At 39.4% G+C, this 17,812-nt stretch overlaps 1 protein-coding gene across 1 annotated transcript in view; it reads right to left on the bottom strand.

Moving 5' to 3' along the window:
- Positions 1 to 17,812, bottom strand: part of PLXDC2 (plexin domain containing 2) — a 406,586-nt gene that overhangs the window by 103,013 nt on the left and 285,761 nt on the right. The gene's annotated exons all lie outside the window — the stretch shown is intronic.

Here is a 17,812-nt window from a genome sequence, read left to right as displayed (position 1 = left end):
ACACACCGAGAGTGTGTCTAAACAAAAAACAGCATTATACATGAGACAGACTATTGAAGCCTATTTTTTCTAGACTTAGAAGAGTCTAGATAACAATGATTGCTAACTTTATTATCATTTTTATAGAAATAAAAATAGAAATGAAACCATATTCAATGAATAAAAGAACTAGAAACAAAAAAGAGAAAAATAAATGTATCCCAAAAATCTTTAAGAAGAATAAATAGGTTGTGGGCAATCTGTGAGTAATTCATTAAAGAAAATATTAAATTAGACATCGTTATATAAACCTTAACAAATGGTATAGCAATAAGAAGAGAAAAAACAAACCAGAGAGAAGGTATAATAAGAGCTCTGTTTTACTCATTTTTGCCCATGGCATCATAATATTTAAAAGGGACTTTTTGCTGAAATTGACCAATGAAGAGAAAATTTTAATGTTTCTGAAATTACTTTGAAACACACAAATGAAAGATGATATTTTCCATTTATGTACTAAATCAGTCCTTTCTAAAACAACGTTATGTACCAATTTTATATCAGTATGTCCAGCGTTAAAAATTATTCTGATATTTGGACAACAAAAACAAAACAAATCACAATTTCTGTTTCTAAGAGTGTATTTACTAGATTAAACTCTGATACACTTATTTAGTTATTTACCAAGCTATATTCAGTATCAATATATGAATCCTTTTTCTTAATGGGCATTATACTCGGTTTACTCAGTCTTATACTCCATGTGGAGGAGTACTACTATAAATGTAATTTACATTTAAGACAGATTACAGTTAAAGATGAAAGACCAGAGGATGGATAAAGCATAGGAAAAAATCCAAATTCATAGGAAAAAATATCCAAATTTGTATATCCGAGTAGGACAAAGTCATAATTTTTAAGTGGCATTATTAGCAGATGCCTGCCTAGAATAAGTATTAAAGCTTTGCTACTGGCATTTGCCACTTGCCTTCATTCCACAACATCTAGGAGTTCAGTTTTCCTCTGCTAGGTGTGAAGTATTTCCTCAGATAGTTCTGTGATAATTAGTGTCTTTTTTTACCTCCATTTTAATTCCAAATCATTTTCTTTTTATTATTTATTTTTATTGAATTATTGGGGTGACATTGGTTAATAAAATTATATAGCTTCAGGTGTAAAATTCTATAATACATCATGTGTATATTGTATTACGTGTTCACCATCCCAAATCAAGTCTTTTCCCCCTCCAAACCCAAAGCAGACTTTGAGTTTTTATTTCTAGCAACTGAAAAATCTTACTGTTATTATGAATTTTATATTTTTCACCAAGGTCTGTTTTCTAGCTCACATGGCTTGTTTGCTGCATACTTCCTAGCATAGTATCTCTTTCTCTTCTGTTCAGATTTTCAATTCCACCTTTTCTATCACCCTTTTTATCTTCCCTACCATCCTTCATGTCATTTGTTTTCTTCACCAATTTCCTTCCTTGCACTGTCTTCCTTTATACTTAGTCTTGAAGTCAAACACTCTCCTCTGCTGCTATTTTTTTTTTTAAGTATTGATTTTTTACAGAGAGTAAGGGAGAGGGATAGATAGTTAGAAACATCAATGAGAGAAAAACATCGATCAGCTGCCTCCTGCACACCTCCTACTGGGGATATGCCTGCAACCAAGTTTCATGCTCTTGACCGGAATCAAACTTGGGACCCGTCAGTCCCCAGGCTGATGCTCTATCTTCCGAGCCAAACCACTTAGGGCTCCTCTGGTACTTTTTATCTGTGGTGGATCAACTGTAATCATGGCCTCCAATCAATGTCCTCCTTTGTCCTCACTTTTTACTTTTTCATTTGGCCATCTTCTTCCACTTTAACTCGTGGCTCAGTAATATAGCAAAAGAATATAACAGCAAAATAAAGGAAAAGGGAGCTCCAAAGAGTGCTTGCACGTTTCCACCTCCTTTAAGGGTCCCCGGCCACAGCCAGAATGTACCCTGCTGGTCTGCTGCAGATATGAGAGAGATACGGAGAGTTACTCTCCTTCCAACAGAGATCTTCATGCACCCGCTGACCCTCACCCACTCCACCTGGCTCCTGCGTGGGATCAGAAGAGTACCACCCGGATGAGTGGAACCATTGGGTTGGTCCACAGGCATCTTGTGAGAAATAAGAGATGCAGTTGTTTGAGACCACTACATTTTGGGGTGATTTGTTATGCAACATTGACTGAATTGCTTTTGGTGTCTTTAGAATTAAAAAGCTATCCCTGGAGCAGGAGTAAACAAAATTGTCAAAGGAGATGGGAGCTGGTGGTGGCAGGTCACAGGGAGCATGTCATCCCCAAAAGCTAAGGCAATGACTTCACATTTTATCCCAAGTCATGTGGGGGAGACTGTAGAGGGTTTTGAACAGAGGAAAGATGTGCCCTCACATGTGAAAAAGATCCCACAGACTGTTGTGTGATCAAGACTACAGGGCCAAGGGGTGAGAGAGAAAGGACATCATCTCGTGTGTCCAGGTTAGAAATGAATTGCTGGGACTACACTACAGTGGCAAGTGTAGGAGGAGAAAATAGAACAGGAAGATGAATTCTGGATGAACCAGGAAGGAATGCTATCAAGACATGCTGCACATTCAGTAAGGAGAGTGAGACAAAGAGGCAGGCCAACCATGCCATCAAGACTTTGGTCTTACTAGCAGGAAAAATGAAGCCATGCTTTCCCCCAGGGCGGCCACGGGGGCACTCCGTCTGTTCCGTTGCAGGCCATGAGTGGCGTGCTCTGGGTGTGCAGAGGAGGACCTGGGCAGCTCTGAGGAGCACTGCCATGTTCCGGTATGGAGACTAGCAGAAGGGTTGGAAAACAATGATAGCTTTATGGCAAGATCAATGGCTTCAAATGCTTCTCCTTAAGATTTAATAGAGCTCATGAATAAGAGCCTAGGCTGTCTAAAACTGTGGTATTTTATCCCGATTAAATATTAAAATGAATAAGAAGCTTTTGATTCCCCACATCTTCCTAGAAGCTACCTAGATCTTTTACAAAATAATTACATATCAGGTTTTGTAAAAGCCACTTTCACCAATTTAATTAAATGACTAATGTTGTAAAAGATTAATGAGTAAGAGATAAACAACTCCAGGCTTTCTCATAGATTTATTTCAGAAACATGCCTTCCTGTCTACACCTGATATTGGCATTATTGTTTCCACTCTGCCTTGTTGGACTGTATTCTTTTTACTTCCAACTACCAAAGGCATGGAGTTGTTCTGAGAAAGGATCACCCACTCACTCACTCACTGCAGCCGAGGAACGGAACTGTGTCAGCACTTGGGGCCGGGCAGACCATTCACAGGTTTCCACGTCAATGACTAGAGACCTTTAAGATGAACCAGGAGTACTGTGAACTGCATTTAAAATGTGTTGCTTTTTAATTAATATCAGCAAAACAACTACATGCATATGAGTAAATAAATGATCGGATATTGAACAAAATTAGCAGTAGAACATGTTTGTCATAGTGTCACAATCACCCATTCTTTGGAGAACTCTGCATTTGCAAGGATTTGAAATCCACAGCCAGAGAAGCCATGGCCAAGGATGATGTCCAAGTTCAAAAATTCTAAAAACTTTGCTTATGAGAAGCTATTTGTTATCCTTTCTGCAAATTCATATTTATCTGGAAAATGTCTCAAGTTGGTTCCTAGGGATGTTAGGAAACATATGAAATTATACACTCTTAACTATTTCAGCTTTAAAAAGGAATAATAAATATATCTTCATTATTTTCATTTACTTGTAATCGTTGCCTTTTATGACTAAAGCAAAACTAAATTTTTACTTAACCTCCGTATGATTTGTACTGAACCATAAATTTCTGAGGATGTTTTACAATTACATTCCCCCACATTACAGATAGAAAAGAAGCCTTAGTGCCAGTTAAAATATAGCTGCATTTTGGCTTTTACTATCATTTATAGATTCGTTTCAAGTATTTTAATTTTTATCCTATTTAATAAGAGATAGCTATGTTTATTATTTAAATTAGCATATGTTTCCCCATAAATGGCATAGGGCAGCACAGTAAGACACATGCAGGAAAGAGCTGCAGCCTCTAGACAACATTCAGGCCGGGAGGCTATTGGGAGTGAGCCACGCAGGGCAGAGCACACTGGCCTTGAGGGGAAAGTTCAAAGTCAGGAACTGCTCCCTTCTCTGCAGGGTGGCACCCCTCGCTGGGACACAAGGGCCCAACACAATACCTAAAATGTGAACTTTTACATCTCAAAGTCTCTAAACAGGGAGGCAACAGCATGCTGCTTGGATTAGAGGTAATGGGATTTTATTTTCCTGTCTGTTCTGTCCTGCAAACCTCGCCAAAACATTCATTTGTTCCCATTATGGACCCAGCTAGCTATCTGGTCAGCAGCACAGCATCTCAGCAAGGGCTTGATTGTATAGTATGTGAGCCAAAGTATGAATCATGTGCCTATTGGAACGCAACCAGAAAAGAATTACTCTAAGCTCATTTTTGTTCACTCTTTTTCTTCACTCACTAATCAGCAATATGGTGTCTCACTCTCTCTCTATATATATATACGTGTTTTAAACCAAAGCTTACTATTTTACTCATTCTCACCTGCATCCAACCCTTAACTTTCTACCTCATCTTCCTTAAATATCTGCTCTGGTTTCACCATTACTAAGTAGGGTATCCAATTTTACAAAGCCACACTCTGTTTTATTATCATCAAAAACAACACATAAGGTACAGATGGTTAGTTCTTATTTGTCTAAAAACTACAATGACTAGAAAAACTTTCAGCTAAATTTGACAATATACAAATTTGACAATATTTGTTTCACTGTACATCGCCAATATTTCACAAAATTATTTTAATTCCCCTTTAGTTTACAGTTACTGACCTCTCATTGGCCAGGTATCGAATAATGCACTTGATGGCATGAAAGCAAAAGAAAGCCCTAGGCTGAAGATACATTGTTAGCATCCCTCCTGCCCCATCTCCACAACCAGGCCCTGCAGAAAACCTGGAAGTAGAGAAATAACAGCATAAATCTGATAAGTAAGGACACTCTTTATATTGAGAGAGGAGTTTCAAACTTAATCTCTACAGAAACTAGTGCTAGACTGGAGTAAGAAAGAAGTTGGTGAGGGAGAAATTGGGAGTAACAAGTGATCAAGGCTTCTGATTTCTCAGGAGAAAATGCAAATCTATATTTTTATTTGCAACCTTCAAACATTTAAATGTTGGCAACATATCCATTTCACACCACACACACACACACACACACACACACACACACACACACACACACACTGAGCAGTTTGACCTCTGATTTAAAAGTTGCCTACCATGGAATTGGCAAACTTGAGTTGCAGCTTCACATACAGATGACAATGAGGCAGGTGCCCGCGCCTTAGGAAGCCTGTGCAACTTCGCTCAAAAGAGTCAGAACTACGGTGGGAACTTTATCTGGAATGAAGGCTACAAAAGGGAGCTTGTCTGAACATGGCTGGGGAATAAAACACCAAGGGGATTAGGAATCTCTGCACCTGGACTTGGGGAGGTAGGAATGTTGAGGTCTCTACTTCAGGAATGAAGCTGCTCTTTGGCCAGGAAACATCAGAACAGGAGGCACATGGCCTGATCTGAGTGAGAGCACCCCCTAAGCAGACCTCTCGGTTACACCTCAGGGTGAAACGGAGGCCAGGAGGAGAAAGTGCACCCAGAAAGCCCCACTGCATTTCTCAAGGGCAATGTACCTGCTAGTGGCAGGGACAGCCTTACAACAAGTATTCTATTTCTAGAATTATTTTTTTCTAGGCTATTGATTCCTTTATCTAATTATTCTATCTAGTAATTTATTTTTTACCCACAGGATTTGTCATTAAAATGTTATAAAGATAAAAAGGCTAAATTTATCATTTTCTTACAAGATGGAAAGTAAAAAGAAATGAAAACATCTGGAGCTTATTAGTATGCATGAAATAACTAAAATAAAAACATATCTGAATGAATTAGATGCTGTATAAAGACATGTGGATAAAATTTTATACTTTATATTTAAAATACAGGGAAGTGCTATATTATAAAATCATCTGTGTCTACATTTTCCTTAAAAATCCCTTCTTGAGAGTTAATAATCAGCATTTTATGCCATCTGGTGTTTTTTTTTTTTCAATCTGGTATCATACATTCATTAAAAAAATTAAAATAAATGTTCTTTAAATAAAATATACATGTAAATATAAATCTACTCACATAATTATAAAGTTTCTTGGATACATGTCTTATTATATTACCACATGCAAACATCCTCAGATGTGCAGTAATAAATATAAAAGTTAAATTACTTATTAATGGTGATTATTCCACTGTTCAGATCTTTTTGGCTTTCTCTTACTCTCTTGAATTACACTTCCCCATAAATTGTACAAGCTAGCAAGTGTTCATCTTTTAACACTTTCAGGATGTTTACCATGAGTGAAGGGTTATTACAGTTTAAAAAAGAGAAATAGTCTTAAAAAAGCATTAAGGATGCCATTTAAACCTACAACCTTTGGCATTGTTCATCTATTAACTACGCAGTCTTCCATAGAAACAGTAAATGTTACACCAAGGAACATTAGGTTTAAATACATAAGTGGTATAATACATTAAAAAGTGATTTTACCTAATAAACTATAAAGTTCCACTAAACCAACCTCTAAAATTTGTTGCTGAAGGAGACAATAAGCTGTTCAACCAAGAAGACACATAGAATTAGACCCTCAGTTGGGGACTATATTATCTGATTTCCCACTTCACCAGGTAGAAAGATTACATAATACTTTCTTTTTAAATTGAATTGTCAAAAACTGATGACCACTAAGAGGTGATAAAAAAAAAATTACCCAATTTGCAAAAGACACAAAAAGAATCACATCCTTCCCTAGTTTGAATTAAAAAATATAATAGGATAGATAGCATCAAGAACTGTTAAAAAGACTGATTTCAAATCTTTAATGTTTTTGTAAACAATATGAATATGCAGTGTCCTTATTAAATTATGAGTGGAAGAAAATTTTCAAGTCTACATCTATTATAATCAAACAATCATCACTATTCAATGACAATTCAAAGAATCTGGGTCTCAGAGAGATAAATAATTAATAACAAAATAGGAAATGGGAATTCAGTTTTCCAAATTTCATTTATTTAAGAAAGAATACATGTTTTTATTTTTTTAATCTATGTACAACTTTTTTTTCCTTTATAAATTTAATAAAATAAGATAAATGCTGTTGAAGGCAAACTATTCTGACCCCATGTTCTCAGTGGCTGAGTTACAGTATATTAATCACTAACCAGGAAAAACTGTCAATGAATGAAGCAGTCTAGTTATTTCTGTACAAGGAAGTTTGCAGGGAGGCAGTGTGTATGGTAAGCTGGTTAGTCCTATAAGCTCTGGAGTCTTATTCCCTCAAACACATCTTTGTTTTGTAATTTTGAGAAAGTTACTTAACCTCTCGGTATTTCAGGTTTCTGCTCTGTAAGTTATAAAATTTACCTTTGGTTTCTATGAGAATTATATGAGAGAAATTTTAAGCACTAAATAACTGCCTGGTATCTTTGAAGAGCTCAGTAAGTGCTAGATTTATCAAATTTGGAGGCTGTGATTAAAAGTGAACAGGACTTCTGGTTACGGCAGAAAAACTTGTATAAGATGATTGCTATTATTGAGATCCAGCAGGAAAGGTGAATAAGACATGGAAAGCATCTGTTGAAGGTATCAGGTGTCTATCAGAGAGCTAGGACTTGAAACGTCATGATTCCAGAAAAAGGAAATCATGAAGTAAACCCAAAACCACCTTCCCAACAAGACATTGGGCAATTCATAAACCAGGTTCAAAGACTGAGAAGCTGATGGGAACTGCAGGCAGTCTCATGGAGTTGAAGAAAATTCATGCATTCAGGGCCACTAAGGCCAGAAGTCCATAGTGAGCACCCAGGCCTTACATAAAAATTCCTGCAGGACTAGACTTGAAGGGTGAAATAAGAAATTAAAAATATACAACTCAGGTAAAAATTGCTGTTTGAATTTTTAAACGCTGATAAGGCAATTTTTTTGTGCTTTGGATCATGATTTTTGGAGATTAACCACTGAGTTCTGCTTCTGCAAGATGGGGCCACATCCCAATGTCCAGCAGGATGTGACTGGAAATGACCCTGCGGGCTGCCCCCAGTTTTTAGAATATAGTCTTTAGGATTTAGAATTTAGAACAAAGGAAAATTCCAGTGGTTTGAACTGTTGCAGAGTTCCCGAGCGGTCGGATGGTGCAGGGGAAGAATTTGAAGAGACTTGCTTTGTCCATCGCGCTATGGGCTTAGGGAGGATGAGTTCAAGTTCTGGGCAAGGTTACAGGCAGAACTTTCTTTTTCATTAAAGAGCCAGCCCCATGTACACTTAGTGATTATCTCGATGCTGGCCTCAAAAACAATGCTGTTCTATCCAATTAAAAAAAAAAAAAAGTGCACCTGGCATGGTATTGAAATTGTGGGCATATCTGGTCTCTGGCCTGCAAGGTCAGACAGCTAAGTTTATCTTCATCATTCTTCAAACGGCTAAAGCAAACTAGAAAGCAACATTTTATCTAGGAAGAACAGCAGAAAATTCCAAACAACAGTTTGTTGCAGAATGGGCGTTTTCCTTCTCAGAACCTTTAAAAATAAGTACCTGCCCCTAAAGTGGCGCAGTCGTGTAGGGTCCGCCTGCGTGTGGTACTCTTGCGGCTGCTCTGGCCAGTTCAATAAATTCTTGCCTGCTTTTTTTTTTTTTTTTTTTTATCATCAGCCTCCGGTGGTCTTATTTTGAACCCAGGGTTCAACCCCACAACATTTGGAGGCCCCAGCGAGATACCCGAAAGAGAGGAGAGAGGGGCCCTCCAGAAGGGGCAGGAGGCTTGTCCTCCACAGAAGGCTCCCTCTTTTGGGGGACCTTAGCTGGAGACAGAAGCCGCAAGGATTTATTGAAATCGGGGAGACCGGTCTCATAAGGTAAGGCGCCCAGGTTATGGTTGAGATCTCAAAAGAGTAAGAGTCCTTGGAGGGCTGGACGCATCTTAACCTCCAGGCTCTGGCCAGGGGGCACGAAGGTGTCCTCAGCCCCAGGTGTCTGGACGGGTTGTCTTGTGTTTTGTCATGTTTGTGTCAGGCATATTTGTTTTGTGTTTTGTGTTTTGTGTTTTGGTCTCCGTCAAAATGGGTCAAGGTCTGTCAGTGTCTCTGTGTTCTTCTCTACAGTGTTTTTTGAAGAATTTTCAGGACTTCAAGAAATGAGCGGACGACTACGCCTCTAATGTTAATGCTTTTGATTTAACCACCCTTTTTCCCAGGTCACCACTGGTCTGTAGGATAACTTTCCTCTCACAGTTCCTAGAATATTGATCTTGTTTCCTTTGCCTAACATGAGTTCCATTTCTGTTTTGCTGAAACACTGTAATAGTACTTGTTTACTGAAAGGGTATAAGTACAGACCTTTGTTTGATATTTTGTTTGTCTGCTTAGGTATAATTATTTGTTCATATAAGTGTAAAAATATGTGAAAAAGTAAAAAAAAAAAAAAAAAAAAAAAGAAAGAAATAAACGTTTAATTTGTTTAAAGCTGAGTGCTCTGACAGCTAGCAAACCGCCCTGAGTGGCCACTGGGATTCCTTTTTCCCAGGGGTGCTTTGCTTTCTGTCAGAGAGGAATCGGCCCACCTAACAGGATTTATATGTTTATTAATTTAAAGGTATAAAATTGTAACAATTGTGGTACAAAAAATTAAAAGCAGAGACCAAATTCTAAAGTTAACTATTTACAAGAAGGAAGCTTGAGCTGGCAAAGTCGCCAAGTCTGCCCAGCAAGCTCAAGAAACTAAATGAATCTTATTTTTGCCACCACCCAGTCTTGATCAGTGGTGGAGGAACTGTTTGTTTCAATTGATCAATTTAAGTTTAATGTGATTAATGATTACAATACATTGTAAAATCTTTAGAAAAAAAAGAAAATATTTTGAAGGCAACTTAGTCCTTATGTATGTGTGTCAACTCTTAAGTTATAGTTTTAAAATCAGTAATATTAATAGAAACACACACACAGAGGAGCTTTTCAGAAAGTTCAGGGAGTCTGATTGCAGTATAGGGGTCACTGGTTCCCACACGGCACCTTCGCTAGCAAGAGGCAAGCGGGGATGAAAATGCCTCGCCTGGGTAGGAGCACCTCCTTCGCTACCTGGGACCCGCGTGCTCCCTGCCTCCGCCCACCTCCGGGGTTGTTTAGAGTAGCTGCAGGTGGCAGCTGCAGCAAGGAGAGAAATTCCTTTGTGACCCCCTGCACCCCAATGAAACCCAAAACCCCCTGTGACTGCTTGGACACTTTTCACCGTGTTCTGTTAGAGGGCTTAAAGGTGCAGTTAGAAATTCTCCCATTCCCCTTTTCAGGCTTATCAGAATCTGAGAACCTTATCTGAAGGGAAAATGTGGCATTTTAAATTTCAAGCGGCTAGAGCCTGGGAACAGGGTGCTGAACCTGCTCTCTCCTCCCTCTGCCTTTTCTAAATATTTTAAAATAATAGGAGATTTAAGGCATGGTTATACATTTTTGAAAAACATAGAAAGAAAGTTTAAAGGCTAATATAAAATAGTGAAAGTTTTTGTGAAGGTTATACATATAGTGAGAAGGAGAAACATAGAGAGAAGGAAACAGCAGAAGTAGAGGTCTAGAGAGAAAGAGAAGGAGAGAGGGAAAAAATGAAACAGATTTAAGAAAGAGACTCTGGGAGTCCAAGAGAAAAGGATTTAGACAGAAACAGAAACAAAGATTGGGAGAGAAAGTGATATCGGTGTATGAGTATGAGTATGTGTATGAGGGAGGGAGAGAGGCATAAGCAAGAGACAGGAAGGGACAGAGATTAGAGAGGGAGAGAGACAGAAGGTGAGGCCGGAGAAACAGAGATGGTCTGAAAGAAAGGGAGACTTAGACTCCAAAGATTTTTAACTTAGAGGAAGAGGACTGACAGGACCGAGGTTCCTTTCAATTAAGCCCCCAAGGGTAACCTTACAAGTAGAAGGCAAACCTATTAGTTTTCTGGTGGATACTGGGGCAGTCTATTCAGTCTTGACAGAGCCGATGGGACCCATACATCAGTCCAGGGAGCCACTGGACAAACTGCCTATTTTCCTTGGACATGAAAAAGAACTGTGGACCTAGGAAGAAACACGTACTGGGGGAACGCAGCCGCTGAACTAGACCAAAGTGGAACAACAGGCCTTTGAGGAGCTAAATAAGGCTCTCGTCTCAGCACCTGCCCTAGCCTTGCCAGATGTCACGAAGTGAGTGAGGTAAGGGGCATTGCCAAAGGGGTTCTCACTCAGACTCTAAGTCCCTTGAAGAGACCTGTTGCCTATCTGTCTAAGAGAGTAGACCCTGTGACAGCAGGGTGGCCAGTGTGTCTCTGGGCAGTGGCCACCACAGCACTACTGGTGAAGGAGGCAGATACCTAAGCAGACTCTGGGCCAGGAGCTAGCCCTGACAACACCCCATGCCATTGAGGCCCTCCTTCGAGGTACTCCAGAGAGATGGATGTCAAACACCAGAATCACCCAGTGCCAAGCTCTTCTCCTGGACCAGTCCTGCATCCGGTTCCATAAGACACTGCCCATCAACCCTGCCAGCCTACTTCCAGATGATCCAGAGGAACCCATTCATGACTGCATAGAGGTAACAGATGCAGTACTGACAGATGTCCTGCCATAATCACCAGACAAGGTACTGTACACTGATGGGAGCAGTTACGTTCAGGATGGGATCTGATATAAGGGGCAGCAATAGTCACCATAGACCACACCATTTGGGCACAATTTCTGAACTTTTGGCCTTAATCCAGGCCCTTTGATGGGGACACAGTGCCATCCCCTGGGAAAGAGGGTTACCAACTACAGCCAGAAAGGAGAGGCTATCTGACTCTCAAAGGCAGTTGCAATAGTGCACTGCAAAGGACATTAGAAAGGGGAGACAATTGAAGCCAAAGAAATAAAGCCGCAGACCAAACTGCCAAGGAAGATGCCCAAAAAACCAGTGGGGCCTTTGCAAGTCTTAGAAACCCTGCCGGACCACCACCTCTACCAAACTAAAGGAGGAATTGGCTGAACAGAAGCAAGCCATCAAAGGACCAGATGGTTGGTGGACCTTACCAGATGACAGACTTTTGGTCCCAGAAGCTCTAGATTGGACATTAGTTGCCCAGTTATACCAGGTTACCTACTTAAGTGTCACCAAGACTTCTGAACTTCTGTGAGGCAGATACTACCAAGCTTAGATAAAATAATTAAAAGCATAGTCACTAGAAGTACTATCTGTACACAGGTAAATGCTAAGGTAGGAGGGTCCCCCTGGGAATTCGGGACCCCAGAGAAATTCCCCAGGAGAGCACTGGGAGGTAGATTTCGCAGAGATTAAGCCACCAGTATTAAGGTACAAGTACATGCTAGTTTTTATAGACACCTTCTCAGATTAGGTTGAAGCATAGGACATAAACTTCCTCTATAGTAGTCAAGAAATTACCCCAGGAGATTATACTTAAATTCAGATTCGGGCTGCCAGTAGTCATAGGATCAGATAACAGCCCAGCCTTTGTAGCAAGGTATCTCAAAGTATAGCTCAAGCCTTAGGACAGGCATGAGCAGGACTCTAAAAAGTTCAATTAAATTTATCCTAGAAAACGGTGAAAACTGGACCAACCTCTTGCCCTTCACCCTCTTATGGGCCAGGTATACCCTCTACCGGGAGAGGTCTCCCCCCCCCCCCCACCTTTAAGATCATATATGGTAGACCTTTCTCCATCCTTCCAGGGTCAGGGAGAAACTGAAAGCTGAAATTCATAACCATTCCCTTGCTCAAGTCCTTACATGCTCTGCAGTTTACCCAGAGAGCCACTCATAAGCTTGTTCCAGATGCACTGCCAGTGCCCACAGTGGACCCTGTACACCCATTCCAGCCTGGAGACTCTGTGTGGGTAAAGAGGTTCACTGTCCAAGGACTCACCCCAACCAGAAAGGGAGCTACACTGTTATCCTGAGCACGCCCATGGCTGTAGACGGCACCCAGACCTGGCTACACCACTTCCAGTTCCTGCACAGAAAACGGCCTAAATCCTGGCAACCAGCAGCCTCACCAGTGAGATCCCTAGCCTGGGTTCCACACAGGCCAGGAGGAGACTTGATGCCTGCAGTAGGGGAATTGGACTTCAGTGAGGACAGTACGGATGGGAACTGTGGTACTAGGAGTTTTGGTAACTGTAAAAACATTTTTTTTTACTAGCCAGTGAGAAAGTCCGAGGCTAAATAAGGCTAAATGTAGGAGCAGAAATTAGATCAACAAATAGACCAAGAGTTAAGTACCCTAGAGAAATCTATAAAGAAATTAAAAAAATCGGTCGGGTCCCTAGCAGAAGTGGTTTTGCAGAACAGAAGAGGCTTAGATCTGTTGTTCCTAAAGCAAGGGGAACTTTGCCTAGCTAGGAGAAACCTGCTGTTTCTACACCAATCATTTCGGGGTCATAAGGGAAAGCCTAAGTCAATTGAGAAAGAGGCTAGCTGACAGAGAGGAAGCTCGGAAGACTGCAGGAAACTGGTATGAGAACTTGTACTCATGGTTCCCTTGGCTCACCAGCCTACTGACTGCCATAGCGGGCCCACTATTACTATTACTTATAGGCTTAATCTTTGGGCCATGCCTCATAAAATGCTTGGTTAATTTTGTACAGGATAGAATACAGGCAGTGAAACTAATGGTGTTACATACTCAGTATTCTCCGCTAGTAGATACTAGTAATGAATCTAAGGTTTAGATTCATTCCCAAAATACCAGTAGGGAATGAAATAAGAAATTAAGAATATAGAACTCAGGTAAAAACTACTGTTTGAATTATTAAACCCTGCTAAGGCAATTTTCCTGTGCCTGGGATCATAACCTTTGGAGATTAACCACTGAGTTCTGCTTCTGCAAGATAGGGCCACATTCCAATGTCCAGCAGGATGTGACTGGAAATGACCCTGCGGGCTGCCCCCAGTTTTTAGAATATAGTCTTTAGGATTTAGAATTTAGAACAAAGGAAAATTCCAGTGGTTTGAACTGTTGCAGAGTTCCCGAGCGGTCGGATGGTGCAGGGGAAGAATTTGAAGAGACTTGCTTTGTCCATCGCGCTATGGGCTTAGGGAGGATGAGTTCAAGTTTTGGGCAAGGTTACAGGCACTATGTTACAGTTACTATGTACACTTAGTGATTATCTCGATGCTGGCCTCAAAAACAATGCTGTTCTATCCAATTAAAAAAAAAAAAAAAGTGCACCTGGCATGGTATTGAAATTGTGGGCATATCTGGTCTCTGGCCTGCAAGGTCAGACAGCTAAGTTTATCTTCATCATCCTTCAAACGGGCTAAAGCAACTAGAAGCAACATTTTATCTAAGAAGAACAGCAGAAAATTCCAAACAACAGTTTATTGCAGAACGGAGGTTTTCCTTCTCAGAACCTTTAAAAATAACTACCTGCCCCTAAAGCGGAGCAGTCTTGTAGGGTCCGCCTGCGTGTGGTGCTCTTGCGGCTGCCCTGGCCAGTTCAATAAATTCTTGCCTGCTTTTTTTAAAAATAAATCATCAGCCTCTGGTGGTCTTATTTTGAACCCAGGGTTCGACCCCACAACAAAGGGTAAACGCTAATCAGAACTATACAGCCTTTATAAGCACTTGTGTTCGATTTAGAATGAGCTGAGCACTGCACAGCATTACTCTTTCCATCCAAACAAAAAAAATAGTAGACCCTCTCTGGGGGAAGAAAACAGCATCTACAATCTCACAGTATCTCTTTTAGTATTTTGTAAGCAAATGCATTTGATAAAAAAAATTACCTAGGGAGCCATGAGCCATGAATAAAAGGCTACAGAGGGGGGAAAAAGCAGATGACTGAAACAGACCCATAAGAAATCTAGATATTAGAGTTACCTGCACCACAAGCTTTAAAAGAACTGTTATTAATAGATCTAAAAAAATAGATAAAATGGTTAATTTCATGAGATAATTAAATTTATACAAAAGAAAAAGATGGATATCCTGAAATTGAAAAATGGATTAAAGTGAAGAATTGATCATTTGAGAGGACATTTTTAAAAGGAGGACACTTTTTTTGGCTTTAGGTTCATCCTAAGTAAACTGTGTTTTTGAAGTTAATGAAAATTAACAGCTGTGTAACAACAAAGGTCAAGAAGTTAAAAGAGAATTTCACATCCTTGGTTGAATAATACAGAGCTATAGCCTCAGGAGAGAATTATGTAAAGGAACTGGTGCCTCCACTGTTTCCCTCACCAGTGTTGTTAGAGCACTGCGACTTTGGTGAAGGAACACTGAGAGCTATAAGCAAATCTGCAATCACTCATTTTAGACAGCAGTAGGATTTTCCTACTCAGTTCCACTACAAGCAAGTTTATTATGAGAAGTGAGAGTGTATTTTCTAATTTATTGATTATCTACTTTGCACTCTAAGACTTACTTGTTAGAGAAATGACACTATATAAGACATGACAGAATTGGAGATCATTAGAGTGGTTACTATGAGTATATCCAGAGTTATTAAGAGAAACATAATTAGCTACCATAATAAATCACTTGAGGGTAATAAAATAAAATTTGTTTTGATAAATTTATTTAATGCATCATTAATTAATAATTTTAATACATGATAATTTTACTCTACAGTTTAAATAAGTTCTTAATATTGAGGTCACTTGGAGTCACTGAAATTAAGGTTTTTAGCCTTGGATTTGCCCTCAATTAACTCTGAAACTTCAAGTATGTCATTCAACCTTTCTGACTCAGTCTGTTTAGCTGTAAAATATAGTTAATTGTGCATGATCTAATTCCATAAATACCTAAGTCAGGCACATTTATTAAACACCTTCTATGTGCCAGCACATTTGTGAGGATTAAGAATATTAGGAACATAGGATATTGTTGAAGAATTGGAAATGATAATGTATGTGAAAGCATCTGTCAAGGGCAGGACATCCTGTAAGCAGCTAGTTTATGCTATCATGATTATAAATACTGTTTTCTAGAAGTGGCAGGAGCACCTGGATCTCATCCCAAATGCACAGGTACATTCATTGTGGTAAATTTTATAAAGAGAAATTGCCTCTACAAAATGAAATTCATGACAATTATTAGGAAATAAAAGGTAGAATAAGAAGTAAGAAACTGCTTTCTAACCAGGAGAGAAAGGAGAGCAACACAAATAAAATGTAATGACTTCTTTAGAACTCTGAGTTCAGAAGGACTGATGTTCAACAAGACAGTGTTCTAATTGCCTTCCAGTCTAATATTCCCTATTCCAAACAGAAAAACCACAATAATTTTTCTTTGATTAAAATAAAGAAAAAAAAAACATTAAAAAAATAAACCTGCTGTAAAGAGAGAAAAGGAAAAATAAACCATTATTCTTCAATGCAAGACACCCATTGAGAACAGTGTAAATAAAGATGGCAGTTTTGATATAAAGACTAGAGAGAGAGACCACAATAAGAGCACAGACCTCTGTTTTGCCAAAGGATACAGTTGTTGAGGTTTAAGATTCTAGACTTACTGACCCTGAGTCTTTCCAGAAACTTTACCACTCTTGGCTAAAATTGTTGAAAACTCACATTCCATAACATCGCTCTGCAGTCCCAGCAGTAGTCTAGACTGTAATAAAAACTTGAATAAGTCCCTTTGAGTTATATTTTTCTCAGCTTCCAAGGAGTGGTATAAGAATATGGTGGGCTATGATATCAAAACATAGCTCTGGATAAAGAAGCACTGAGCAGAACAGATCCTATTCTATAATCTATTGATACTATTGCCCCAAGTAAATTATTAATTCCACATGCAAGAATTCCTCAAAGGAGTAGAGACATCTGGACTGGTTATGAATTTTCAAAGAGTTGGCTTATTTAATTGAAATATAACTACCCTTCCCTTTAGAGAAAAGATAAATTTCAGAAGACTGATCAAAGTGAATCCTTTTTATATTGTCAAATTCCTCTTACTAGCCAGGGATTCCTTTCCTAAGGGAAAGTAACTCTTCAACTAAAATAGGAAATTGAGCCTGTACCATTATAAACACCCAATCAGTCCATGTGCTGATATTGCCCACTGTCAACCCACATTGACAGAAAATCTCCTGCCTAATGACTGCCTACAACACCACCTCTGTTGTTCCTGGAACTTTATTCTTACAGACTGCCTTCTTTCCCCAAAGTTTAGGTTGTCTAATAGACCTTAATTACATTGTCAATAGAGTTTTAAATCACACATGCTATTATTCTAATTTAGACATTCCTTAAATTCAAGCTACAATTTAGTAAGTTTCCATTGTTTACTTTGTCCATTTGGTAAAATGAAACAAGTCATACATTTAAATTCCCTGTTCTTCCTGTCACGTAGACCTCTAATTAATCTTTCCTATCTGCTTGTAATAACCGTTGGCGAAATGCTGACCTGGGATGCTTTCAGTATTGGGTCATTGAGTCATACAAGATTTCACATTCACTATTACTTTTGGAGGTAGACTCAAACAATGTCAGAGAAATTGACAAGGCAAAAATCAACACACACACACACACACACACACACATATATACACACACAACTAGAGGCCCATGCACGAAATTTGTGCACGGAATGGGGGTGTGTCCCTCAGCCCAGCCTGCACCCTCTCCAATCTGGGACCCCTTGAGGGATGTCCGACTGCCCATTTAGACCCGAT

Source organism: Pipistrellus hanaki (genome assembly GCF_964339955.1).
Source record: "Pipistrellus hanaki genome assembly, chromosome: 1".
Classification (NCBI taxonomy): Eukaryota; Metazoa; Chordata; class Mammalia; order Chiroptera; family Vespertilionidae; genus Pipistrellus; species Pipistrellus hanaki.
This window is presented reverse-complemented; position numbering and strand designations above follow the sequence as displayed.